At 49.9% G+C, this 27,108-nt stretch overlaps 3 long non-coding RNA genes across 3 annotated transcripts; all 3 read right to left on the bottom strand.

Moving 5' to 3' along the window:
* Window positions 1-4,436: 4,436 nt before the first annotated feature.
* LOC136786501 (uncharacterized) lies at window positions 4,437-7,942 on the bottom strand. The gene is made up of 2 exons (XR_010825373.1): window positions 7,763-7,942; window positions 4,437-5,428 (listed from the first exon to the last, which is right to left on the bottom strand). It is a non-coding gene; the product is annotated as an uncharacterized lncRNA (long non-coding RNA).
* Window positions 7,943-10,198: 2,256 nt separating this feature from the next.
* Window positions 10,199-24,983, bottom strand: LOC136786492 (uncharacterized). The gene is made up of 5 exons (XR_010825342.1): window positions 22,116-24,983; window positions 21,623-21,861; window positions 18,784-21,031; window positions 18,291-18,529; window positions 10,199-17,699 (listed from the first exon to the last, which is right to left on the bottom strand). It is a non-coding gene; the product is annotated as an uncharacterized lncRNA (long non-coding RNA).
* Window positions 24,984-25,026: 43 nt separating this feature from the next.
* LOC136786503 (uncharacterized) lies at window positions 25,027-27,101 on the bottom strand. Its single transcript, XR_010825374.1, has 3 exons — window positions 26,321-27,101; window positions 25,828-26,066; window positions 25,027-25,236 (listed from the first exon to the last, which is right to left on the bottom strand). It is a non-coding gene; the product is annotated as an uncharacterized lncRNA (long non-coding RNA).
* Between the last annotated feature and the right edge of the window lie 7 nt (window positions 27,102-27,108).

Here is a 27,108-nt window from a genome sequence, read left to right as displayed (position 1 = left end):
CCTGCGATAGCATTTATACGTTAAATAAACATATTAACTGCCTATTGGGTTAGGGGCATAGATTCATTTTAGCTGCCTATCGGGTCAGTGGAATAGACCCACAGGAAAGAGGACAATCCCTTGTCATGAAGACCTCAGGGTTCTCCCATTTGGCTGCATCTGTTCAAAAACCAGCCTGCATACAAGCGATGCAGGAGAAGGATCTCACGAAGATCCCCAAGGCTAGCCCTGATTGATCTGGCAAGGTTAACTCCCCCTTATCTGTAGCCTCCCAGACAGCATAAAGACACACGTAGCTAGTCTCCAAGACCACATATAAACTGCCTGTGCTATCAATACTGCCCTGGATGCCACACAGCTGGCAGATCTTTTTTGCTAAAACCTTGTGCCTACCTCCACATACAGATTTACTTTGGGATACTCTCCTCAGATCGCTTCAGGGGAGGTACCTGAAAACTTTGCCCAATTAGGGACCGAGGTACCTGCCTGGGTACCTTCACTTCCCTTCGCTCATCTTGTTTTCCAAAACTTCTGGGCTAGCTCCAAAACACAACTGCTTGTCAATACCAGCTGAAGACCCCTCCACGTTACGTCTCTCTCAACTTTGGCCCTACTTTGGACATAGCTGCATGCCTGTTAGCTACCTTCGCTTCCTCCACAAAAGATTCTCAAGATGTATGTGGTCAAGATTGTGGTCGGAAGCTGTCTGGGGCAGAGTGACCACGAAATGGTAGAGTTCTCTATTCTTGGCGAGGCCAGGAAGGGGACCAGTAAAACTGCTGTCTTGGACTTCCGGAGGGCTGACTTTGAGCTGCTCAGGACGCTGGTTGGCCGAGTCCCTTGGGAGGCGGTTCTGAAGGGCAGAGGAGTCCAGGAAGGCTGGGCGCTCCTCAAGAAGGAAATCGTGATGGCACAGGAGCGGTCCGTCCCCACGTGCCCAAAGATGAGCCGGCGTGGAAGAAGACCGGCCTGGCTCAACAGAGAGTTGCGGCTGGAGCTTAGCAGAAAAAAGAGGGTTTATAATCTTTGGAAAAAAGGGCGGGCCACTGAGGAGGACTACAAGGATGTAGCGAGGCTGTGCAGGGAGAAAATTAGAAAGGCCAAAGCTCATCTGGAGCTCAATCTGGCTACTGCCGTTAAAGACAACAAAAAATCCTTTTATAAATACATCAACGCGAAACGGAGGACTAGGGAGAATCTCCATCCTTTACTGGATGCGAGGGGAAACCTAGTTACTAAGGATGAGGAAAAGGCTGAGGTGCTTAATGCCGCCTTTGCCTCAGTCTTTAGCGGCAATACCGGTTGTTCTCCGGACACCCAGTGCCCTGAGCTGGTGGAAGGGGATGGGGAGCAGGATGTGGCCTTCGCTATCCATGAGGAAATGGTTGGCGACCTGCTACGGAGCTTGGATGTGCGCAAGTCGATGGGGCCGGATGGGATCCACCCAAGGGTACTGAGAGAACTGGCGGAGGAGCTGGCCGAGCCGCTTTCCATCATTTATCGGCAGTCCTGGCTATCGGGGGAGGTCCCGGTTGACTGGCGGCTAGCCAATGTGACGCCCATCTATAAGAAGGGCCGGAGGGCAGACCCGGGAAACTATAGGCCTGTCAGTTTGACCTCAGTGCCGGGGAAGCTCATGGAGCAGATTATCTTGAGGGTCATCACGCGGCACTTGCAGGGCAAGCAGGCGATCAGGCCCAGTCAGCATGGGTTTATGAAAGGCAGGTCCTGCTTGACGAACCTGATCTCCTTCTATGACCAAGTGACGCACTTGGTGGATGAGGGAAAGGCTGTGGACGTGGTCTACCTTGACCTCAGTAAGGCTTTTGACACCGTTCCCCACAACATTCTCCTCAAGAAACTGGCTGCTCGGGGCTTGGACTGGCGTACGCTTCGCTGGGTTAGAAACTGGCTGGATGGCCGGGCCCAGAGAGTTGTGGTGAATGGAGTCAAATCCAGTTGGAGGCCGGTCACTAGTGGAGTCCCCCAGGGCTCGGTACTGGGGCCGGTCCTCTTTAATATCTTTATTGATGATCTGGATGAGGGCGTCCAGTGCACCCTCAGTAAATTTGCAGATGACACCAAGCTAAGTGCGTGTGTCGATCTGCTCGAGGGCAGGAAGGCTCTGCAGGAGGATCTGGATAGGCTGGAGCGATGGGCTGGGGTCAACTGCATGAAGTTCAACAAGGCCAAGTGCCGGGTCCTGCACCTGGGCTGCAACAACCCCAAGCAGAGCTACAGGCTGGGAGATGAGTAGCTGGAAAGCTGCCTGGCCGAGAAGGACCTGGGAGTATTGGTGGATAGTCAGCTGAATATGAGCCAGCAGTGTGCTCAGGTGGCCAAGAAGGCCAACGGCATCCTGGCCTGTATAAGAAGCAGTGTGGCCAGCAGGTCGAGGGAAGTGATTGTGCCCCTGTACTCGGCTCTGGTGAGGCCGCACCTCGAGTACTGTGTTCAGTTTTGGGCCCCTCGCTACAGGAAGGACATGGACGTGCTCGAGCGAGTCCAGAGAAGGGCGACCAAGCTTGTGAGGGGTCTGGAGAACAAGTCTTACGAGGAGCGGCTGAGGGAGCTGGGCTTGTTCAGCCTGGAGAAGAGGAGGCTCAGGGGCGACCTCATCGCTCTCTACAGTTACCTGAAAGGAGGCTGTAGAGAGGTGGGGGTTGGTCTATTCTCCCACGTGCCTAGTGACAGGACGAGGGGGAATGGGCTAAAGTTGCGACAGGGGAGTTTTAGGTTGGATGTTAGGAAGTACTTCTTTACCGAAAGGGTTATTAAGCATTGGAACGGGCTGCCCAGGGAGGTGGTGGAGTCACCATCCCTGGAGGTCTTTAAAAGACGTTTAGATGTAGAGCTTAGGGATATGGTTTAGTGGAGTACTTAGTGTTGGGCCGGAGGTTGGACTCGATGATCTTGAGGTCTCTTCCAACCTAGAGAAATCTGTGAATCTGTGAATCTGTATGGGATTCTGCTTGAGAAACATTTAGCTCTGGGTACCAGCTGCAAAGCCCTTCATGGTAGGGACACCACAAGTTTGGCCAACTTTCTGCAGAAGTGTATGCCTGGTAGCTACCCTTGCCTTCTCACCTTGGCATGCTTCTAGAAAAAAGATTTGGCTTCCTCCAACAGAGATTTTTTTCTTTGGGGATCCTAAACTCGGATTCCCGTGGTCTAGGTAACAGAGAATTTGGGCTACTTTGGAGGTTTTTACATGCCCACTAGCTACCTTTGCCTCCTCCACATTGTAATTTTGAAAAATTTTCGCCTACCTGCAGCAGTTCTGGACAAAAGCAGCGTACCTGTCTGGGGTAGCTACCTGAATTTTGGCCAAATTGGGAATTATGTGCATGCCCAGTAGCTACCCGTTCCTCCTCCCAGGCATACTTTCTGAAATGTTTTGGTCTTTTCCAGAGAGAGAGGGACTTGTGGATTCGGTCCGCAGAACCCTTCAGGCTAGGTACCTGAGAACTTGGGCCAATTTTCGACGGAGGTGCATGCCAGGAGGCTTCTCTTGCCCCTGGCTGATCTGGTTTGCCAAAACCCTGTGGCTACCTCCACATACAGATTTACTTTGGGATCCTGCCCTCAGATCGCTTCAGGCTAGGTACCTGACAACTTTGCCCAATTTGGGACCGAGGTACCTGCCTGGGTACCTTCACTTCCCTTCGCTCATCTTCTTTTCCAAAACTTCTGGGCTAGCTCCAAATACACAACTGCTTGTCAATACCAGCTGAAGACCCCTCCACATTACGTCTCTCTCAACTTTGGCCCTACTTTGGACATAGCTGCATGCCTGCTAGCTACCTCTGCTTCCTCAACAAAAGTTTCTCAAAATGTATGGGATTCTGCCTGAGACACATTTAGCTCTGGGTACCAGCTGCAAAGCCCTTCAGGGTACGGACACCACAAGTTTGGCCAAGTTTATACATAACTGTATGCCTGGTAGCTACCCTTCCCTCCTGGTTCCAGTTAGGACAGAGTTAATTTTCCCTCATAGTAGCTGGTAGGGTGCTATGTTTTGGATTAGGGTGAGAAGAGCGCTGATAACATGCTGATGTTTTAATTGTTGCAGAGCAGTGTTTACACCAGGCCAAGGACTTTTCGGCTTCTCGCTCTGTCCTGACAGCGAGCAGGCTGGGGGTGCAGCAGGAGCTGGGAGGGGACAGACCCAGGACAGCTGACCCAAACTGGCCAAAGGGGTATTCCATACCATCTGACGTCATGCTAAACAATTATATAGGGGTGGCTGGCCGGGGTGGGGGGCCGGCTGCTCGGGAATAGGCTGGGCATCGGTCAGCGGGTGGTGAGAAATTCCATTGTGCATCACTTGTTTTCTTAAACATTATTATTTTTAATACTATTATCATTATCACTATTATTATTATTATTGTTATTATTATATTCCTGTCTTAATAAACTGTCTTTATCTCAACTCACCGGCTTCACTATCCCGTTTCTCTCCCCCATCCCATAGAGGGAGGGGGGAGGGTGAGCGAACGGCTGTGTGGTGTTTAGCTGCCAGCCGGGTTAAACCACAACACCTTGCCTTCTCACCTCTGCATACTTCTGCAAAAGATTTGGCTTCCTCCAACAGAAATTTTTTCTTTGGGGATCCTAAACTCGGATTCCCCTGGGCTAGGTAACAGAGAATTTGGGCGACTTTGGAGGTTGGTACAGGCCCGCTAGCTACTTTTGCCTCCGCCAGATTGTACTTTTGAAAAAGTTTTGCCTCCCTACGGCAGTTCTGGACAAAAGCAGCATACCCGTCTGGGGTAGCTACCGGAATTTTGGCCAGATTGGGAATTATGGGCATGCCCAGTAGCTACCCGTTCCTCCTCCCAGGTATACTTTCTGAAATGTTTTGGCCTCTTCCAGAGAGAGAGGGACTTGTGGATTCGGTCCGCAGAACCCTTCAGGCTAGGTACCTGAGAACTTTGCCCAGTTTGGGACGGAGGTGCATGCCAAGAGGCTTCTCTTGCCTCTGGCTGATCTGGTTTGCCAAACCCTTGTGGCTACCTCCACATACAGATTTACTTTGGGATCCTGCCCTCAGATCGCTTCAGGCTAGGTACCTGACAACTTTGCCCAATTTGGAACGGAGGTACCTGCCTCGGTATCTTCACTTCCCTTCGCTCATCTTGTTTTCCAAATCTTCTGGGCTAGCTCCAAATACACAACTGCTTGTCAATACCAGCTGAAGACCCCTCCACGTTACGTCTCTCTCAACTTTGGCCCTACTTTGGACGTAGCTGCATGCCTGCTACCTACCTTTGCTTCCTCCACAAAAGTTTCTCAAAATGTATGGGATTCTGCCTGAGACACATTTAGCTCTGGGTACCAGCTGCAAAGCCCTTCAGGGTAGGGACACCACAAGTTTGGCCAAGTTTATGCATAACTGTATGCCTGGTAGCTACCCTTGCCTTCTCACCTCGGCATGCTTCTGCAAAAGATTTGGCTTCCTCCAACAGAGATTTTTTCTTTGGGGATCCTAAACTAGGATTCTCCTGGGCTAGGTAACAGAATTTTGGCTATTTTGGACGTTGGTACATGCCCGGTAGCTACCTTTCCCTCCGCCACATTGTACTTTTGAAAAAGTTTTGCCTCCCTGCGGCAGTTCTTGATAAAAGCACCGTATCCGTCTGGGGTAGCTACCTGAATTTTGGCCAGATTGGGAATTATGTGCATGCCCAGTAGCTACCCGTTCCTCCTCCCAGGCATACTTTCTGAAATGTTTTGGGCCTCTTCCAGAGAGAGAGGGACTTGTGGATTCGGTCCGCAGAACCCTTCAGGCTAGGTACCTGAGAACTTGGGCCAATTTTGGAGGGAGGTACATGCCAAGAGGCTTGTCTTGCCTCTGGCTGATCTGGTTTGCCAAAACCTTGTGCCTACCTCCACATACAGATTTCCTTTGGGATCCTGCCCTCAGATCGCTTCAGGCTAGGTACCTGACAACTTTGCCCAATTTCCGACGGAGGTACCTGCCTGGGTACCTTCACTTCCCTTCGCTCATCTTGTTTTCCAAAACTTCTGGGCTAGCTCCAAATACACAACTGCTTGTCAATACCAGCTGAAGACCCCTCCACATTACGTCTCTCTCAACTTTGGCCCTACTTTGGACGTAGCTGCATGCCTGCTAGCAACCATCGCTTCCTCCACAACAGCTTCTCAAAATGTTTGGGATTATTCCTGGGAGAGATTTACCTCTGGGTACCAGCTGCAAAGCCCTTCAGGGTAGGGACACCACAAGTTTGGCCAACTTTATGCATAACTGTATGCCTGGTAGCCACCCTTGCCTTCTCACCTTGGCATGCTTCTAGAAAAAAGATTCACAGATTCACAGATTCACAGATTTCTCTAGGTTGGAAGAGACCTCAAGATCATCGAGTCCAACCTCCGACCTAACACTAAGTACTCCACTAAACCATATCCCTAAGCTCTACATCTAAACGTCTTTTAAAGACCTCCAGGGATGGTGACTCCACCACCTCCCTGGGCAGCCCGTTCCAATGCTTAATAACCCTTTCGGTAAAGAAGTACTTCCTAACATCCAACCTAAAACTCCCCTGTCGCAACTTTAGCCCATTCCCCCTCGTCCTGTCACTAGGCACGTGGGAGAATAGACCAACCCCCACCTCTCTACAGCCTCCTTTCAGGTAACTGTAGAGAGCGATGAGGTCGCCCCTGAGCCTCCTCTTCTCCAGGCTGAACAAGCCCAGCTCCCTCAGCCGCTCCTCGTAAGACTTGTTCTCCAGACCCCTCACAAGCTTGGTCGCCCTTCTCTGGACTCGCTCGAGCACGTCCATGTCCTTCCTGTAGCGAGGGGCCCAAAACTGAACACAGTACTCGAGGTGCGGCCTCACCAGAGCCGAGTACAGGGGGACAATCACTTCCCTCGACCTGCTGGCAAGATTTGGCTTCCTCCAACAGAGATTTTTTCTTTGGGGATTCTAAACTCGGATACCTCTGGGCTAGGTAACAGAGAATTTGGGCTAATTTGGAGGTTGGTACATGGCCGGTAGCATACTTTGCCTCCGCCAGATTGTACTTTTGAAAAAGTTTTGCCTCCCTGCGGCAGTTCTGGACAAAAGCAGCGTACCCGTCTGGGGTAGCTACCGGAATTTTGGCCAAACTGGGAATTATGTGCATGCCCAGTAGCTACCCGTTCCTCCTCCCAGGCATACTTTCTGAAATGTTTTGGGCCTCTTCCAGAGAGAGAGGGACTTGTGGATTCGGTCCGCAGAACCCTTCAGGCTAGGTACCTGAGAACTTGGGCCGATTTTCAACGGAGGTGCATGCCAAGAGGCTTCTCTTGCCTCTGGCTGATCTGGTTTGCCAAAACCTTGTGGCTACCTCCACATACAGATTTCCTTTGGGATCCTGCCCTCAGATCGCTTCAGGGGAGGTACCTGACAACTTTGCCCAATTTCCGACGGAGGTACCTGCCTGGGTACCTTCACTTCCCTTCGCTCATCTTGTTTTCCAAAACTTCTGGGCTAGCTCCAAATACACAACTGCTTGTCAATACCAGCTGAAGACCCCTCCACGTTACGTCTCTCTCAACTTTGGCCCTACTTTGGACGTAGCTGCATGCCCTCTAGCAACCATCGCTTCCTCCACAAAAGTTTCTCAAAATGTATGCGATTATGCCTGAGACACTTTTAGCTCTGGGTACCAGCTGCAAAGCCCTTCAGGGTAGGGACACCACAAGTTTGGCCAAGTTTACAGGGAGGTGTATGCCTGCTAGCTACCCTTGCCTTCTCACCTCGGCATGCTTCTAGAAAAAAGATTTGGCTTCCTCCAACAGAGATTTTTTCTTTGAGGATCCTAAACTCGGATCCCTCTAGGCTAGGTAACAGAGAATTCTGGCTAATTTGGACGTTGGTACATGCCCGCTAGCTACCTTTGCCTCCACCACATTGTACTTAGGGAAAATTTTGCCTTACCTGCGTTAGTTCTTGAAAAGCAGCTTACCTGTCTGGTATTTGTTACCTGCCTTTGTCTGCATGTCCTGTAGCTCTCACGGATTACCTCAAATTGCACGGAGGTTCCCCACTTTTTTCTCCATTTGTTGAGGTCTGCTCCTGTTTGACCCTTAAGGCTCTTTCCAAGCATCTCTTTGAGCCTTTCCTTTTGGCATTCTCCGAACACAGCTGAAACCTCGGCTTGCTGCCTCAAACTCCTCCAAGGCTGTTGCTCTAATTCCTTTGTGTCCATCGGTGTACGTTCCCAACCCTGCAGCAATGGAATAGACAGTCTTTGTTTCATTTTCTTTTGTCTGGTTGTTTCTTTTCATTATGACCTTTTCTTTCTTTGGTCTTTCCTTCAGTCCTACCACTTTTGTTAGTTTGAATCCTCCTCTTAGTTTTGTTGTTTCTTTGCTTTTTTCAGACATCAGCACCCCACCCCATTTTCCCTGTGCACTGCCTCCCTCATAGAATCCTACAATGCCTGGGGTTGGAAGGGACCTTAAAGACCATCCAGCTCGAGCCCACCTGCACTGGTGCCCCAGGACCCTGTTGGGAGCCGCACGTCTGGGCTGGGGCCAGCTCTGCCTTGGGGCTGACTGAGGCTGTGCCTGTCAGCCCTGCAGTGGGACATGGCGGTTGCCTAGCACCACTCTGGGTCACAATATGCACTGCCCCTGACAGCACAGGGCTGCCATGTGGTCACGGTCCCTGTCCTTGGCTTCCCAAGGAGCTGCGTCCCCATGCTTGGTCCTGAGCGAGGTGCTGGATGTGCGAGTCCAGGAGTCCCAAGTGCCACAGGGTGGACTTCTCTCTCTTCCCCTGGAGCTGAACACTCTCTTTTGGTTCCACCATACCTGTGCCCCTGAGAAGTTCCACACCCACGACGTCCATGGCCCAGCTCTCTCAAGCTCACGGCTGGGCTGTCCTGCCCCAGGGGGTCCTGCCAGGTGCCTGGAGCACACTGGAAAAGTTGGGCCTACATGCCTTAGTTCTGAACAAAAGCAGCATACCCAGGCTGTGACAAACCCTCTCTGGGCATCAGAACAGAATCTTGAAGTCTGCCGTGCCCAAAGTGAAACCTTTTTCTTCATTCCTTATAAAATAAACATTAAAGTTAACTCTTAAGGAGATAATGAGATTAAGGAAGTACATGCTAAACATAGAAGACTATAATACGCAACATTTTGCCCAAAATATGCTCATTGTCATCCCAGGGTGGGACAGATAAGCTTAGGATATAAAAGTGTTAGGAGGTAGTGGTAAAAAAGTTAATGACAGCAAAACCCTAGAGTGAGGAAAAAAGGGAGAGCTGGGGGGTTGGGGGGGAGAAGAAAAATTGAAAACCTACAAGAGGCAGGCGATGTTCTGTGCTCCTTCTCCACCAAGACAGGGACACCTCCTTGGTAAGCTCTGCACCTTCACCTTCACTTTGGTGAGGAATACCTGCGATAGCATTTATACGTTAAATAAACATATTAACTGCCTAGAGGTTAGGGGCATAGATTCATTTTAGCTGCCTATCAGGTCAGTGGAATAGACCCACAGGAAAGAGGACAATCCCTTGTCATGAAGACCTCAGGGTTCTCCCATTTGGCTGCATCTGTTCAAAAACCAGCATGCATACAAGCAATGCAGGAGAAGGATCTCTTCCGGAGATCCCCAAGGCTTCCCCTGATTGATCTGGCAAGGTTAACTCCCCCTTATCTGTAGCCTCCCAGACAGCATAAAGACACACGTAGCTAGTCTCCAAGACCACATACAAACTGCCTGTGCTATGGATGCCACACAGCTGCCCTGGATGCCACACAGCTGGCAGATCTGGTTTGCCAAAACCTTGTGGCTACCTCCACATACAGATTTACTTTGGGATCCTGCCCTCAGATCGCTTCAGGGGAGGTAACTGACACCTTTGCCCAATTTCCGACGGAGGTACCTGCCTGGGTACCTTCACTTCCCTTCGCTCATCTTGTTTTCCAAAACTTCTGGGCTAGCTCCAAAACACAACTGCTTGTCAATACCAGCTGAAGACCCCTCCACGTTACGTCTCTCTCAACTTTGGCCCTACTTTGGACGTAGCTGCATGCCTGCTAGCTACCTTTGCTTCCTCCACAAAAGCTTCTCAAAATGTATGGGATTCTGCCTGAGATACATTTAGCTCTGGGTACCAGCTGCAAAGCCCTTCAGGGTAGGGACACCACAAGTTTGGCCAAGTTTATGCATAACTGTATGCCTGGTAGCTACCCTTCCCTCCTCACCTCGGCATGCTTCTAGAAAAAAGATTTGGCTTCCTCCAAGAGAGATTTTTTCTTTGGGGATCCTAAACTCGGATTACCCTGGGCTAGGTAACAGAGAATTTGGGCGACTTTGGAGGTTGGTACATGGCCGGTAGAATACTTTGCCTCCGCCAGATTGTACTTTTGAAAAAGTTTTGCCTCCCTGCGGCAGTTCTGGACAAAAGCAGCGTACCCGTCTGGGGTAGCTACCGGAATTTTGGCCAAACTGGGAATTATGCGCATGCCCAGTAGCTACCCGTTCCTCCTCCCAGGCATACTTTCTGAAATGTTTTGGCCTCTTCCAGAGAGAGAGGGACTTGTGGATTCGGTCCGCAGAACCCTTCAGGCTAGGTACCTGAGAACTTGGGCCAATTTTTGACGGAGGTGCATGCCAAGAGGCTTCTCTTGCCTCTGGCTGATCTGGTTTGCCAAAATCTTGTGGCTACCTCCACATGCAGATTTACTTTGGGATCCTGCCCTCAGATCGCTTCAGGCTAGGTAACTGACACCTTTGCCCAATTTCCGACGGAGGTACCTGCCTGGGTACCTTCACTTCCCTTTGCTCATCTTGTTTTCCAAAACTTCTGGGCTAGCTCCAAATACACAACTGCTTGTCAATACCAGCTGAAGACCCCTCCACGTTACGTCTCTCTCAACTTTGGCCCTACTTTGGACGTAGCTGCATGCCTGCTAGCTACCTTTGCTTCCTCCACAAAAGCCTCTCAATATGTATGGGATTCTGCCTGAGATACATTTAGCTCTGGGTACCAGCTGCAAAGCCCTTCAGGGTACGGACACCACAAGTTCGGTCAAGTTTAGAGGGAAGTGTATGCCTGGTAGCTACCCTTGCCTTCTCACCTTGGCATGCTTCTAGAAAAAAGATTTGGCTTCCTCCAACAGAGATTTTTTTCTTTGGGGATCCTAAACTCGGATTCCCCTGGGCTAGGTAATAGAGAATTTGGGCTAATTTGGAGGTTGGTACATGCCCCGTAGCATACTTTGCCTCCGCCAGATTGTACTTCGGAAAACGTTTCGCCTCCCTGCGGCAGTTCTGGATAAAAGCACCATACCCGTCTGGGGTAGCTACCGGAATTTTGGCCAAATTTGGAATTATGCGCATGCCCCGTAGCTACCCGTTCCTCCTCCCAGGCATACTTTCTGAAATGTTTTGGCCTCTTCCAGAGAGAGAGGGACTTGTGGATTCGGTCCGCAGAACCCTTCAGGATAGGTACCCGAGAACTTGGGCCAATTTTTGACGGAGGGGCATGCCAAGAGGCTTCTCTTGCCTCTGACTGATCTGGTTTGCCAAAACCTTGTGGCTACCTCCACATACAGATTTCCTTTGGGATCCTGCCCTCAGATCGCTTCAGGCTAGGTACCTGACAACTTTCCCAATTTCCGACGGGGGTACCTCCCTGGGTACCTTCACTTCCCTTCGCTCATCTTGTTTTCCAAAACTTTTGGGCTAGCTCCAAATACACAACTGCTTGTCAATACCAGCTGAAGACCCCTCCACGTTACGTCTCTCTCAACTTTGGCCCTACTTTGGACGTAGCTCCATGCCTGCTAGCAACGATCGCTTCCTCCACAAAAGCCTCTCAAAATGTATGGGATTCTGCCTGAGATACATTTAGCTCTGGGTACAAGCTGCAAAGACCTTCAGGGTAGGGACACCACAAGTTTGGCCAAGTTTATGCATAACTGTATGCCTGGTAGCTACCCTTGCCCTCCTCACCTCGGCATGCTTCTAGAAAAAAGATTTGGCTTCCTACAAGAGAGATTTTTTCTTTGGGGATCCTAAACTCGGATTCCCCTGGGCTAGGTAACAGAGAATTTGGGCGACTTTGGAGGTTGGTACATGGCCGGTAGAATACTTTGCCTCCGCCAGATTGTACTTTTGAAAAAGTTTTGCCTCCCTGCGGCAGTTCTGGACAAAAGCAGCGTACCCGTCTGGGGTAGCTACCGGAATTTTGGCCAAACTGGGAATTATGCGCATGCCCAGTAGCTACCCGTTCCTCCTCCCAGGCATACTTTCTGAAATGTTTTGGCCTCTTCCAGAGAGAGAGGGACTTGTGGATTCGGTCCGCAGAACCCTTCAGGCTAGGTACCTGAGAACTTGGGCCAATTTTTGACGGAGGTGCATGCCAAGAGGCTTCTCTTGCCTCTGGCTGATCTGGTTTGCCAAAATCTTGTGGCTACCTCCACATGCAGATTTACTTTGGGATCCTGCCCTCAGATCGCTTCAGGCTAGGTAACTGACACCTTTGCCCAATTTCCGACGGAGGTACCTGCCTGGGTACCTTCACTTCCCTTTGCTCATCTTGTTTTCCAAAACTTCTGGGCTAGCTCCAAATACACAACTGCTTGTCAATACCAGCTGAAGACCCCTCCACGTTACGTCTCTCTCAACTTTGGCCCTACTTTGGACGTAGCTGCATGCCTGCTAGCTACCTTTGCTTCCTCCACAAAAGCCTCTCAATATGTATGGGATTCTGCCTGAGATACATTTAGCTCTGGGTACCAGCTGCAAAGCCCTTCAGGGTACGGACACCACAAGTTCGGTCAAGTTTACAGGGAAGTGTATGCCTGGTAGCTACCCTTGCCTTCTCACCTTGGCATGCTTCTAGAAAAAAGATTTGGCTTCCTCCAACAGAGATTTTTTTCTTTGGGGATCCTAAACTCGGATTCCCCTGGGCTAGGTAATAGAGAATTTGGGCTAATTTGGAGGTTGGTACATGCCCCGTAGCATACTTTGCCTCCGCCAGATTGTACTTCGGAAAACGTTTCGCCTCCCTGCGGCAGTTCTGGATAAAAGCACCATACCCGTCTGGGGTAGCTACCGGAATTTTGGCCAAATTTGGAATTATGCGCATGCCCCGTAGCTACCCGTTCCTCCTCCCAGGCATACTTTCTGAAATGTTTTGGCCTCTTCCAGAGAGAGAGGGACTTGTGGATTCGGTCCGCAGAACCCTTCAGGATAGGTACCCGAGAACTTGGGCCAATTTTTGACGGAGGGGCATGCCAAGAGGCTTCTCTTGCCTCTGACTGATCTGGTTTGCCAAAACCTTGTGGCTACCTCCACATACAGATTTCCTTTGGGATCCTGCCCTCAGATCGCTTCAGGCTAGGTACCTGACAACTTTCCCAATTTCCGACGGGGGTACCTCCCTGGGTACCTTCACTTCCCTTCGCTCATCTTGTTTTCCAAAACTTTTGGGCTAGCTCCAAATACACAACTGCTTGTCAATACCAGCTGAAGACCCCTCCACGTTACGTCTCTCTCAACTTTGGCCCTACTTTGGACGTAGCTCCATGCCTGCTAGCAACGATCGCTTCCTCCACAAAAGCCTCTCAAAATGTATGGGATTCTGCCTGAGATACATTTAGCTCTGGGTACAAGCTGCAAAGACCTTCAGGGTAGGGACACCACAAGTTTGGCCAAGTTTATGCATAACTGTATGCCTGGTAGCTACCCTTGCCCTCCTCACCTCGGCATGCTTCTAGAAAAAAGATTTGGCTTCCTACAAGAGAGATTTTTTCTTTGGGGATCCTAAACTCGGATTCCCCTGGGCTAGGTAACAGAGAATTTGGGCGACTTTGGAGGTTGGTACATGGCCGGTAGAATACTTTGCCTCCGCCAGATTGTACTTTTGAAAAAGTTTTGCCTCCCTGCGGCAGTTCTGGACAAAAGCAGCGTACCCGTCTGGGGTAGCTACCGGAATTTTGGCCAAACTGGGAATTATGCGCATGCCCAGTAGCTACCCGTTCCTCCTCCCAGGCATACTTTCTGAAATGTTTTGGCCTCTTCCAGAGAGAGAGGGACTTGTGGATTCGGTCCGCAGAACCCTTCAGGCTAGGTACCTGAGAACTTGGGCCAATTTTTGACGGAGGTGCATGCCAAGAGGCTTCTCTTGCCTCTGGCTGATCTGGTTTGCCAAAATCTTGTGGCTACCTCCACATGCAGATTTACTTTGGGATCCTGCCCTCAGATCGCTTCAGGCTAGGTAACTGACACCTTTGCCCAATTTCCGACGGAGGTACCTGCCTGGGTACCTTCACTTCCCTTTGCTCATCTTGTTTTCCAAAACTTCTGGGCTAGCTCCAAATACACAACTGCTTGTCAATACCAGCTGAAGACCCCTCCACGTTACGTCTCTCTCAACTTTGGCCCTACTTTGGACGTAGCTGCATGCCTGCTAGCAACGATCGCTTCCTCCACAAAAGCCTCTCAAAATGTATGGGATTCTGCCTGAGATACATTTAGCTCTGGGTACCAGCTGCAAAGGCCTTCATGGTAGGGACACCACAAATTTGGCCAAGTTTATGCATAACTGTATGCCTGGTAGCTACCCTTGCCTTCTCACCTTGGCATGCTTCTAGAAAAAAGATTTGGCTTCCTCCAACAGAGAGTTTTTTTTTGGGGATCCTAAACTCGGATTCCCCTGGGCTAGGTAATAGAGAATTTGGGCTAATTTCGAGGTTGGTACATGCCCCGTAGCATACCTTTGCCTCCGCCAGATTGTACTTTTGAAAACGTTTCGCCTACCTGCGGCAGTTCTGGACAAAAGCAGTGTACCCGTCTGGGGTAGCTACCGGAATTTTGGCCAAACTGGGAATTATGCACATGCCCAGTAGCTACCCGTTCCTCCTCCCAGGCATACTTTCTGAAATGTTTTGGCCTCTTCCAGAGAGAGAGGGACTTGTGGATTCGGTCCGCAGAACCCTTCAGGATAGGTACCTGAGAACTTGGGCCAATTTTCGACGGAGGTGCATGCCAAGAGGCTTCTCTTGCCTCCCGTTTATCTTGGTTGCCAAAACTTTGTGGCTACCTCCACATACAGATTTACTTTGGGATCTTGCCCTCAGATCGCTTCAGGGGAGGTACCTGACAACTTTGCCCAATTTGGGACGGAGGTACCTGCCTGGGTACCTTCACTTCCCTTCCCTCATCTTGTTCTCCAAAACTTCTGGGCTAGCTCCAAATACACAACTGCTTCTCAATACCAGCTGAAGACCCCTCCACATTACGTCTCTCTCAACTTTGGCCCTACTTTGGACGTAGCTGCATGCCTGCTAGCTACCTTTGCTTCCTCCACAAAAGCTTCTCAAAATGTATGGGATTCTGCCTGAGACACATTTAGCTCTGGGAACCAGCTGCAAAGCCCTTCAGGGTACGGACACCACAAGTTTGGCCACGTTTATGCATAACTGTATGCCTGGTAGCTACCCTTGCCTTCTCACCTTGGCATGCTTCTGCAAAAATTTGGCTTCCTCCAACAGAGATTTTTTTTTGGGGGATCCTAAACTCGGATTCCCCTGGGCTAGGTAATAGAGAATTTGGGCTAATTTGGAGGTTGGTACATGCCCGCTAGCTACCTTTGCCTCCGCAACATTGTACTTTTGAATAAGTTTTGCCTCCCTGCAGCACTTCTGGACAAAAGCAGCGTACCCGTCTCGGGTAGCTACCTGAAGTTTGGCCAAATTGGGAATTATGCACATGCCCAGTAGCTACCCGTTCCTCCCCCCAGGCATACTTCGTAACATGTTTTGGCCTCTTCCAGAGAGAGAGGGACTTGTGGATTCGTTCCGCAGAACCCTTCAGGCTAGGTACCAGAGAACTTGGGCCAAATTTGGAGGGAGGTGCATGCCAAGAGGCTTCTCTTGCCTCTGGATGATCTGGTTTGCCAAAACCTTGTGCCTACCTCCACATACAGATTTACTTTGGGATCCTGCCCTCAGATCGCTTCCGGTTAGGTTTCCTGACAACTTTGCCCAATTTGAGATGGAGGTACCTGCCTGGGTACCTTCACTTCCCTTCGCTCATCTTCTTTTCCAAAACTTTGGGGCTAGCTCCAAATACACAACTGCTTGTCAATACCAGCTGAAGACCCCTCCGTATTAAGTCCCTCACAATTTTGCCTCTACTTTGGAGGTAGCTGCATGCCTGCTACCTACCTTTGCTTCTTCCACAAAAACTTCTCAAAATGTATGGGATTCTGCCTGAGAAACATTTAGCTCTGGGTACCAGCTGCAAAGCCCTTCAGGGTGGGGACACCACACGTTTGGCCAGCATTCTGCAGAAGTGTATGCCTGGTAGCTACCCTTGCCTTCTCACCTCGGCATGCTTCTGCAAAAGATTTGGCTTCCTCCAAGAGAGATTTTTTCTTTGAGGATCCTAAACTCGGATTCCTCTGGGCTAGGTAACAGAGAATTTGGGCTACTTTGGACGGTGGTACATGCCCGCTAGCTACCTTTGCCTCCGCCACATTGTACTTTTCAAACCATTTTACCTCTCTGCGGCAGTTCTGGACAAAAGCAGCGTATCCGTCTGGGGTAGCTACCTGAAGTTTGGCCAAATTGGGAATTATGCGCATGCCCAGTAGCTACCCATTCCTCCTCCCAGGCATACTTTCTGAAATGTTTTGGCCTCTCCCAGAGAGAGAGGGACTTGTGGATTCGGTCTGCAGAACCCTTCAGGCTAGGTACCTCAGGACTTGGGCCAAATTTGGAGGGAGGTGCATGCCAAGAGGCTTCTCTTGCCTCTGGATGATCTGGTTTGCCAAAACCTTGTGCCTACCTCCACATACAGATTTCCTTTGGGATCCTCTCCTCAGATCGCTTCAGGGGAGGTACCTGACACCTTTGCCCAATTTGAGAAGGAGGTACCTGCCTGGGTACCTTCACTTCCCTTCGCTCATCTTCTTTTCCAAAACTTTGGGGCTAGCTCCAAATACACAACTGCTTCTCAATACCAGCTGAAGACCCCTCCACGTTACATCTCTCTCAACTTTGGCCCTACTTTGGACATAGCTCCATACCTGCTAGCTACCTTTGCTTCCTCCACAAAAGCTGCTCAAGATGTTTGGGATTCTGCCTGAGACACATTTAGCTCTGGGTACCAGCTGCAAAGCCCTTCAGGGTACGGACACCACAGGTTTGGCCAAGTTTAGAGGGAAGTGTATGCCTGGTAGCTTCCCTTGCCTTCTCACCTTGGCATGCTTCTAGAAAAAAGATTTGGCTTCCTCCAAGAGAGATTTTTTCTTTGAGGATACTAAACTCGGATCCCTCTAGGCTAGGTAACAGAGAATTCTGGCTAATTTGGACGTTGGTACATGCCCGCTAGCTACCTTTGCCTCCACCACATTGTACTTAGGGAAAATTTTGCCTTACCTGCGTTAGTTCTGGAAAAGCAGCATACCCGTCTCTTATTTGTTACCTGCCTTTGTCTGCATGGCCTGTAGCTCTCACGGATTACCTCAAATTGCACGGAGCTTCCCCAGGTTTTTCTCCATTTGTTGAGGTCTGGTCCTCTTTGCCCCTTAATGCTCTTTCCAAGCATCTCTTTCAGCCTTTCCTTTTGGCATTCTCTGAACACAGCTGAAACCTCGGGTTGCTGCCTCAAACTCCTCCAAGGCTGTTGCTCTAATTCCTTTGTGTCCATCGGTGTACGTTCCCAACCCTGCAACAATGGAATAGACAGTCTTTGTTTCATTTTCTTTTGTCTGGTTGTTTCTTTTCATTATGACCTTTTCTTTCTTTGGTCTTTCCTTCAATCCTACCACTTTTGATAGTTTGAATCCTCCTCTTAGTTTTGTTGTTTCTTTGCTTTTTTCAGACATCAGCACCCCACCCCATTTTCCTTGTGCACTGCCTCCCTCACAGAATCCTACAATGGCTGGGGTTGGAAGAGACCTTGAAGACCATCCAGCTCGAGCCCACCTGCACTGGTGCCCCAGGACCCTGTTGGGAGCCGCACGTCTGGGCTGGGGCCAGCTCTGCCTTGGGGCTGACTGAGGCTGTGCCTGTCAGCCCTGCAGTGGGACATGGCGGTTGCCTAGCACCACTCTGGGTCACAATATGCACTGCCCCTGACAGCACAGGGCTGCCATGTGGTCACGGTCCCTGTCCTTGGCTTCCCAAGGAGCTGGGTCCCCATGCTTGGTCCTGAGCAAGGTGGTGCATGTGCGAGTCCATGAGCCCCCAAGTGCCACAGTGCGGACTTCTCACTCTTTCCCCTGGAGATGAACACTCTCTTTTGGTTCCACCATACCTGTGCCCCTGAGAAGTTCCATACCCACGACGTCCATGGCCCAGCTCTCTCAAGCTCACCGCTGGGCTGTCCTGCCCCAGGAGGTCCTGCCAGGTGCCTGGAGCACACTGGAAAAGTTTGGCCTACATGCCTTAGTTCTGAACAAAAGCAGCATACCCAGGCTGTGCCAAACCCTCTTTGCGCATCAGAACAGAATCCTGAAGTCTGCCGTGCCCAAAGTGAAACCTTTTTCTTCATTCCTTGTAAAATAAACATTAAAGTTAACTCTTAATAAGATAATGAGATTAAGGAAGTACATGCTAAACATAGAAGACTATAATACTCAACTTTTTGCCCAAATTACGCTCATTGTCATCCCAGGCTGGGACAGATAAGCTAGGATATAAAAGTGTTAGGAGGTAGTGGTAAAAAAATTAATGATAGCAAAACCCTAGAGTGAGGAAAAAAGGGAGAGCTGGGGGGTTGGGGGGGAGAAGAAAAATTGAAAACCTACAAGAGGCAGGCAATGTTCTGTGCTCCTTCTCCACCAAGACAGGGACACCTCCTTGGTAAGCTCTGCACCTTCACCTTCACTTTGGTGAGGAATACCTGCGATAGCATTTATACGTTAAATAAACATATTAACTTCCTTGTGGGTTAGTGGCATAGATTCATTTTAGCTGCCTATCGGGTCAGTGGAATAGACCCACAAGAAAGAGGACAATCCCTTGTCATTAAGACGTCAGGATTCTCCGATTTGGCTGCATCTGTTCAAAAACCAGCCTGCATACAAGCGATGCAGGAGAAGGATCTCTTCCGGAGATCCCCAAAGCTAGCCCTGATTCAGCTGGCAAGGTTAACTCCCCCTTAACTGTAGCCTCCCACACAGCATAAAGACACACGTAGCTCCTCTCCAAGACCACATACAAACTGCCTGTGCTATGAATGCTGCCCTGGATGCCACACAGATGGCTGATCTGGTTTGCCAAAACCTTGTGCCTACCTCCACATACAGATTTACTTTGGGATCCTGCCCTCAGATCGCTTCAGGGGAGGTACCTGACAACTTTGCCCAATTTGGGACGGAGGTACCTGCCTGGGTACCTTCACTTCCCTTCGCTCATCTTCTTTTCCAAAACTTTGGGGCTAGCTCCAAATACACAACTGCTTGTCAATACCAGCTGAAGACCCCTCCGTATTAAGTCCCTCACAATTTTGCCTCTACTTTGGAGGTAGCTGCATGCCTGCTACCTACCTTTGCTTCCTCCACAAAAGCTTCTCAAAATGTATGGGATTCTGCCTGAGACACATTTAGCTCTGGGTACCAGCTGCAAAGCCCTTCAGGGTGGGGACACCACACGTTTGGCCAACTTTCTGCAGAAGTGTATGCCTCGTAGCTACCCTTGCCTTCTCACCTCGGCATGCTTCTGCAAAAGATTTGGCTTCCTCCAAGAGAGATTTTTTCTTTGAGGATCCTAAACTCGGATTCCTCTGGGCTAGGTAACAGAGAATTTGGGCTACTTTGGACGGTGGTACATGCCCGCTAGCTACCTTTGCCTCCGCCACATTGTACTTTTCAAAACATTTCGCCTCTCTGCGGCAGTTCTGGACAAAAGCAGCGTACCCGTCTGGGGTAGCTACCTGAAGTTTGGCCAAATTGGGAATTATGTGCATGCCCAGTAGCTACCCATTCCTCCTCCCAGGCATACTTTCTGAAATGTTTTGGCCTCTTCCAGAGAGAGAGGGACTTGTGGATTCGGTCCACAGAACCCTTCAGGCTAGGTACCTGAGAACTTGGGCCAATTTTCGACAGAGGTGGTGCATGCCAAGAGGCTTCTCTTGCCTCTGGCTGATCTGGTTTGCCAAAACCTTGTGCCTACCTCCACATACAGATTTACTTTGGGATCCTGCCCTCAGATCGCTTCAGGCTAGGTACCTGACAACTTTGCCCAATTTGGGACGGAGGTACCTGCCTGGGTACCTTCACTTCCCTTCGCTCATCTTCTTTTCCAAAACTTTGGGGCTAGCTCCAAATACACAACTGCTTCTCAATACCAGCTGAAGACCCCTCCACGTTACGTCTCTCTCAACTTTGGCCCTACGTTGGACGTAGCTCCATGCCTGCTACATACCTTTGCTTCCTCCACAAAAGCTGCTCAAGATGTTTGGGATTCTGCCTGAGACACATTTAGCTCTGGGTACCAGCTGCAAAGCCCTTCAGGGTACGGACACCACAGGTTTGGCCAAGTTTAGAGGGAAGTGTATGCCTGGTAGCTTCCCTTGCCTTCTCACCTTGGCATGCTTCTAGAAAAAAGATTTGGCTTCCTCCAAGAGAGATTTTTTCTTTGAGGATACTAAACTCGGATCCCTCTAGGCTAGGTAACAGAGAATTCTGGCTAATTTGGACGTTGGTACATGCCCGCTAGCTACCTTTGCCTCCACCACATTGTACTTAGGGAAAATTTTGCCTTACCTGCGTTAGTTCTGGAAAAGCAGCATACCCGTCTCTTATTTGTTACCTGCCTTTGTCTGCATGTCCTGTAGCTCTCACGGATTACCTCAAATTGCACGGAGCTTCCCCAGGTTTTTCTCCATTTGTTGAGGTCTGGTCCTCTTTGCCCCTTAATGGTCTTTCCAAGCATCTCTTTCAGCCTTTCCTTTTGGCATTCTCTGAACACAGCTGAAACCTCGGGTTGCTGCCTCAAACTCCTCCAAGGCTGTTGCTCTAATTCCTTTGTGTCCATCGGTGTACGTTCCCAACCCTGCAACAATGGAATAGACAGTCTTTGTTTCATTTTCTTTTGTCTGGTTGTTTCTTTTCATTATGACCTTTTCTTTCTTTGGTCTTTCCTTCAATCCTACCACTTTTGATAGTTTGAATCCTCCTCTTAGTTTTGTTGTTTCTTTGCTTTTTTCAGACATCAGCACCCCACCCCATTTTCCTTGTGCACTGCCTCCCTCACAGAATCCTACAATGGCTGGGGTTGGAAGAGACCTTGAAGACCATCCAGCTCGAGCCCACCTGCACTGGTGCCCCAGGACCCTGTTGGGAGCCGCACGTCTGGGCTGGGGCCAGCTCTGCCTTGGGGCTGACTGAGGCTGTGCCTGTCAGCCCTGCAGTGGGACATGGCGGTTGCCTAGCACCACTCTGGGTCACAATATGCACTGCCCCTGACAGCACAGGGCTGCCATGTGGTCACGGTCCCTGTCCTTGGCTTCCCAAGGAGCTGGGTCCCCATGCTTGGTCCTGAGCAAGGTGGTGCATGTGCGAGTCCATGAGCCCCCAAGTGCCACAGTGCGGACTTCTCACTCTTTCCCCTGGAGATGAACACTCTCTTTTGGTTCCACCATACCTGTGCCCCTGAGAAGTTCCACACCCACGACGTCCATGGCCCAGCTCTCTCAAGCTCACCGCTGGGCTGTCCTGCCCCAGGGGGTCCTGCCAGGTGCCTGGAGCACACTGGAAAAGTTTGGCCTACATGCCTTAGTTCTGAACAAAAGCAGCATACCCAGGCTGTGACAAACCCTCTTTGCGCATCAGAACAGAATCCTGAAGTCTGCCGTGCCCAAAGTGAAACCTTTTTCTTCATTCCTTGTAAAATAAACATTAAAGTTAACTCTTAATAAGATAATGAGATTAAGGAAGTACATGCTAAACATAGAAGACTATAATACTCAACTTTTTGCCCAAATTACGCTCATTGTCATCCCAGGCTGGGACAGATAAGCTAGGATATAAAAGTGTTAGGAGGTAGTGGTAAAAAAATTAATGATAGCAAAACCCTAGAGTGAGGAAAAAAGGGAGAGCTGGGGGGTTGGGGGGGAGAAGAAAAATTGAAAACCTACAAGAGGCAGGCAATGTTCTGTGCTCCTTCTCCACCAAGACAGGGACACCTCCTTGGTAAGCTCTGTACCTTCACCTTCACTTTGGTGAGGAATACCTGCGATAGCATTTATACGTTAAATAAACATATTAACTTCCTTGTGGGTTAGTGGCATAGATTCATTTTAGCTGCCTATCGGGTCAGTGGAATAGACCCACAAGAAAGAGGACAATCCCTTGTCATTAAGACGTCAGGATTCTCCGATTTGGCTGCATCTGTTCAAAAACCAGCCTGCATACAAGCGATGCAGGAGAAGGATCTCTTCCGGAGATCCCCAAAGCTAGCCCTGATTCAGCTGGCAAGGTTAACTCCCCCTTAACTGTAGCCTCCCACACAGCATAAAGACACACGTAGCTAGTCTCCAAGACCACATACAAACTGCCTGTGCTATGAATGCTGCCCTGGATGCCACACAGATGGCTGATCTGGTTTGCCAAAACCTTGTGCCTACCTCCACATACAGATTTACTTTGGGATCCTGCCCTCAGATCGCTTCAGGGGAGGTACCTGACAACTTTGCCCAATTTGGGACGGAGGTACCTGCCTGGGTACCTTCACTTCCCTTCGCTCATCTTCTTTTCCAAAACTTTGGGGCTAGCTCCAAATACACAACTGCTTGTCAATACCAGCTGAAGACCCCTCCGTATTAAGTCCCTCACAATTTTGCCTCTACTTTGGAGGTAGCTGCATGCCTGCTACCTACCTTTGCTTCCTCCACAAAAGCTTCTCAAAATGTATGGGATTCTGCCTGAGACACATTTAGCTCTGGGTACCAGCTGCAAAGCCCTTCAGGGTGGGGACACCACACGTTTGGCCAACTTTCTGCAGAAGTGTATGCCTCGTAGCTACCCTTGCCTTCTCACCTCGGCATGCTTCTGCAAAAGATTTGGCTTCCTCCAAGAGAGATTTTTTCTTTGAGGATCCTAAACTCGGATTCCTCTGGGCTAGGTAACAGAGAATTTGGGCTACTTTGGACGGTGGTCCATGCCCGCTAGCTACCTTTGCCTCCGCCACATTGTACTTTTCAAAACATTTTGCCTCTCTGCGGCAGTTCTGGACAAAAGCAGCGTACCCGTCTGGGGTAGCTACCTGAAGTTTGGCCAAATTGGGAATTATGTGCATGCCCAGTAGCTACCCGTTCCTCCTCCCAGGCATACTTTCTGAAATGTTTTGGCCTCTTCCAGAGAGAGAGGGACTTGTGGATTCAGTCCGCAGAACCCTTCAGGCTAGGTACCTGAGAACTTGGGCCAATTTTCGACGGAGGTGCATGCCAAGAGGCTTCTCTTGCCTCTGGATGATCTGGTTTGCCAAAACCTTGTGCCTACCTCCACATACAGATTTCCTTTGGGATCCTGCCCTCAGATCGCTTCAGGCTAGGTACCTGACAACTTTGCCCAGTTTGGGACGGAGGTACCTGCCTGGGTACCTTCACTTCCCTTCGCTCATTTCTTTTCCAAACCTTTGGGGCTAGCTCCAAATACACAAATGCTTGTCAATACCAGCTGAAGACCCCTCCGTATTAAGTCCCTCACAATTTTGCCTCTACTTTGGAGGTAGCTGCATGCCTGCTACCTACCTTTGCTTCCTCCACAAAAGCTTCTCAAAATGTATGGGATTCTGCCTGAGAAACATTTAGCTCTGGGTACCAGCTGCAAAGCCCTTCAGGGTGGGGACACCACACGTTTGGCCAACTTTCTGCAGAAGTGTATGCCTCGTAGCTACCCTTGCCTTCTCACCTCGGCATGCTTCTGCAAAAGATTTGGCTTCCTCCAAGAGGGATTTTTGCTTTGAGGATCCTAAACTCGGATTCCTCTGGGCTAGGTAACAGAGAATTTGGGCTACTTTGGACGGTGGTCCATGCCCGCTAGCTACCTTTGCCTCCGCCACATTGTACTTTTCAAAACATTTTGCCACTCTGCGGCAGTTCTGGACAAAAGCAGCGTACCCGTCTGGGGTAGCTACCTGAAGTTTGGCCAAATTGGGAATTATGTGCATGCCCAGTAGCTACCCATTCCTCCTCCCAGGCATACTTTCTGAAATGTTTTGGCCTCTTCCAGAGAGAGAGGGACTTGTGGATTCGGTCCGCAGAACCCTTCAGGATTGGTACCCAAGAACTTGGGCCAATTTTCGACAGAGGTGGTGCATGCCAAGAGGCTTCTCTTGCCTCTGGCTGATCTGGTTTGCCAAAACCTTGTGCCTACCTCCACATACAGATTTACTTTGGGATCCTGCCCTCAGATCGCTTCAGGCTAGGTACCTGACAACTTTGCCCAATTTGGGACGGAGGTACCTGCCTGGGTACCTTCACTTCCCTTCGCTCATCTTCTTTTCCAAAACTTTGGGGCTAGCTCCAAATACACAACTGCTTCTCAATACCAGCTGAAGACCCCTCCACGTTACGTCTCTCTCAACTTTGGCCCTACGTTGGACGTAGCTCCATGCCTGCTACATACCTTTGCTTCCTCCACAAAAGCTGCTCAAGATGTTTGGGATTCTGCCTGAGACACATTTAGCTCTGGGTACCAGCTGCAAAGCCCTTCAGGGTACGGACACCACAGGTTTGGCCAAGTTTAGAGGGAAGTGTATGCCTGGTAGCTTCCCTTGCCTTCTCACCTTGGCATGCTTCTAGAAAAAAGATTTGGCTTCCTCCAAGAGAGATTTTTTCTTTGAGGATACTAAACTCGGATCCCTCTAGGCTAGGTAACAGAGAATTCTGGCTAATTTGGACGTTGGTACATGCCCGCTAGCTACCTTTGCCTCCACCACATTGTACTTAGGGAAAATTTTGCCTTACCTGCGTTAGTTCTGGAAAAGCAGCATACCCGTCTCTTATTTGTTACCTGCCTTTGTCTGCTAGTCCTGTAGCTCTCACGGATTACCTCAAATTGCACGGAGCTTCCCCAGGTTTTTCTCCATTTGTTGAGGTCTGGTCCTCTTTGCCCCTTAATGCTCTTTCCAAGCATCTCTTTCAGCCTTTCCTTTTGGCATTCTCTGAACACAGCTGAAACCTCGGGTTGCTGCCTCAAACTCCTCCAAGGCTGTTGCTCTAATTCCTTTGTGTCCATCGGTGTACGTTCCCAACCCTGCAACAATGGAATAGACAGTCTTTGTTTCATTTTCTTTTGTCTGGTTGTTTCTTTTCATTATGACCTTTTCTTTCTTTGGTCTTTCCTTCAATCCTACCACTTTTGATAGTTTGAATCCTCCTCTTAGTTTTGTTGTTTCTTTGCTTTTTTCAGACATCAGCACCCCACCCCATTTTCCTTGTGCACTGCCTCCCTCACAGAATCCTACAATGGCTGGGGTTGGAAGAGACCTTGAAGACCATCCAGCTCGAGCCCACCTGCACTGGTGCCCCAGGACCCTGTTGGGAGCCGCACGTCTGGGCTGGGGCCAGCTCTGCCTTGGGGCTGACTGAGGCTGTGCCTGTCAGCCCTGCAGTGGGACATGGCGGTTGCCTAGCACCACTCTGGGTCACAATATGCACTGCCCCTGACAGCACAGGGCTGCCATGTGGTCACGGTCCCTGTCCTTGGCTTCCCAAGGAGCTGGGTCCCCATGCTTGGTCCTGAGCAAGGTGGTGCATGTGCGAGTCCATGAGCCCCCAAGTGCCACAGTGCGGACTTCTCACTCTTTCCCCTGGAGATGAACACTCTCTTTTGGTTCCACCATACCTGTGCCCCTGAGAAGTTCCACACCCACGACGTCCATGGCCCAGCTCTCTCAAGCTCACCGCTGGGCTGTCCTGCCCCAGGGGGTCCTGCCAGGTGCCTGGAGCACACTGGAAAAGTTTGGCCTACATGCCTTAGTTCTGAACAAAAGCAGCATACCCAGGCTGTGACAAACCCTCTTTGCGCATCAGAACAGAATCCTGAAGTCTGCCGTGCCCAAAGTGAAACCTTTTTCTTCATTCCTTGTAAAATAAACATTAAAGTTAACTCTTAATAAGATAATGAGATTAAGGAAGTACATGCTAAACATAGAAGACTATAATACTCAACTTTTTGCCCAAATTACGCTCATTGTCATCCCAGGCTGGGACAGATAAGCTAGGATATAAAAGTGTTAGGAGGTAGTGGTAAAAAAATTAATGATAGCAAAACCCTAGAGTGAGGAAAAAAGGGAGAGCTGGGGGGTTGGGGGGGAGAAGAAAAATTGAAAACCTACAAGAGGCAGGCAATGTTCTGTGCTCCTTCTCCACCAAGACAGGGACACCTCCTTGGTAAGCTCTGTACCTTCACCTTCACTTTGGTGAGGAATACCTGCGATAGCATTTATACGTTAAATAAACATATTAACTTCCTTGTGGGTTAGTGGCATAGATTCATTTTAGCTGCCTATCGGGTCAGTGGAATAGACCCACAAGAAAGAGGACAATCCCTTGTCATTAAGACGTCAGGATTCTCCGATTTGGCTGCATCTGTTCAAAAACCAGCCTGCATACAAGCGATGCAGGAGAAGGATCTCTTCCGGAGATCCCCAAAGCTAGCCCTGATTCAGCTGGCAAGGTTAACTCCCCCTTAACTGTAGCCTCCCACACAGCATAAAGACACACGTAGCTAGTCTCCAAGACCACATACAAACTGCCTGTGCTATGAATGCTGCCCTGGATGCCACACAGATGGCTGATCTGGTTTGCCAAAACCTTGTGCCTACCTCCACATACAGATTTACTTTGGGATCCTGCCCTCAGATCGCTTCAGGGGAGGTACCTGACAACTTTGCCCAATTTGGGACGGAGGTACCTGCCTGGGTACCTTCACTTCCCTTCGCTCATCTTCTTTTCCAAAACTTTGGGGCTAGCTCCAAATACACAACTGCTTGTCAATACCAGCTGAAGACCCCTCCGTATTAAGTCCCTCACAATTTTGCCTCTACTTTGGAGGTAGCTGCATGCCTGCTACCTACCTTTGCTTCCTCCACAAAAGCTTCTCAAAATGTATGGGATTCTGCCT

This window comes from Anser cygnoides, chromosome 16 (assembly GCF_040182565.1).
Source record: "Anser cygnoides isolate HZ-2024a breed goose chromosome 16, Taihu_goose_T2T_genome, whole genome shotgun sequence".
In the NCBI taxonomy this organism is placed as follows: domain Eukaryota; kingdom Metazoa; phylum Chordata; class Aves; order Anseriformes; family Anatidae; genus Anser; species Anser cygnoides.
This window is presented reverse-complemented; position numbering and strand designations above follow the sequence as displayed.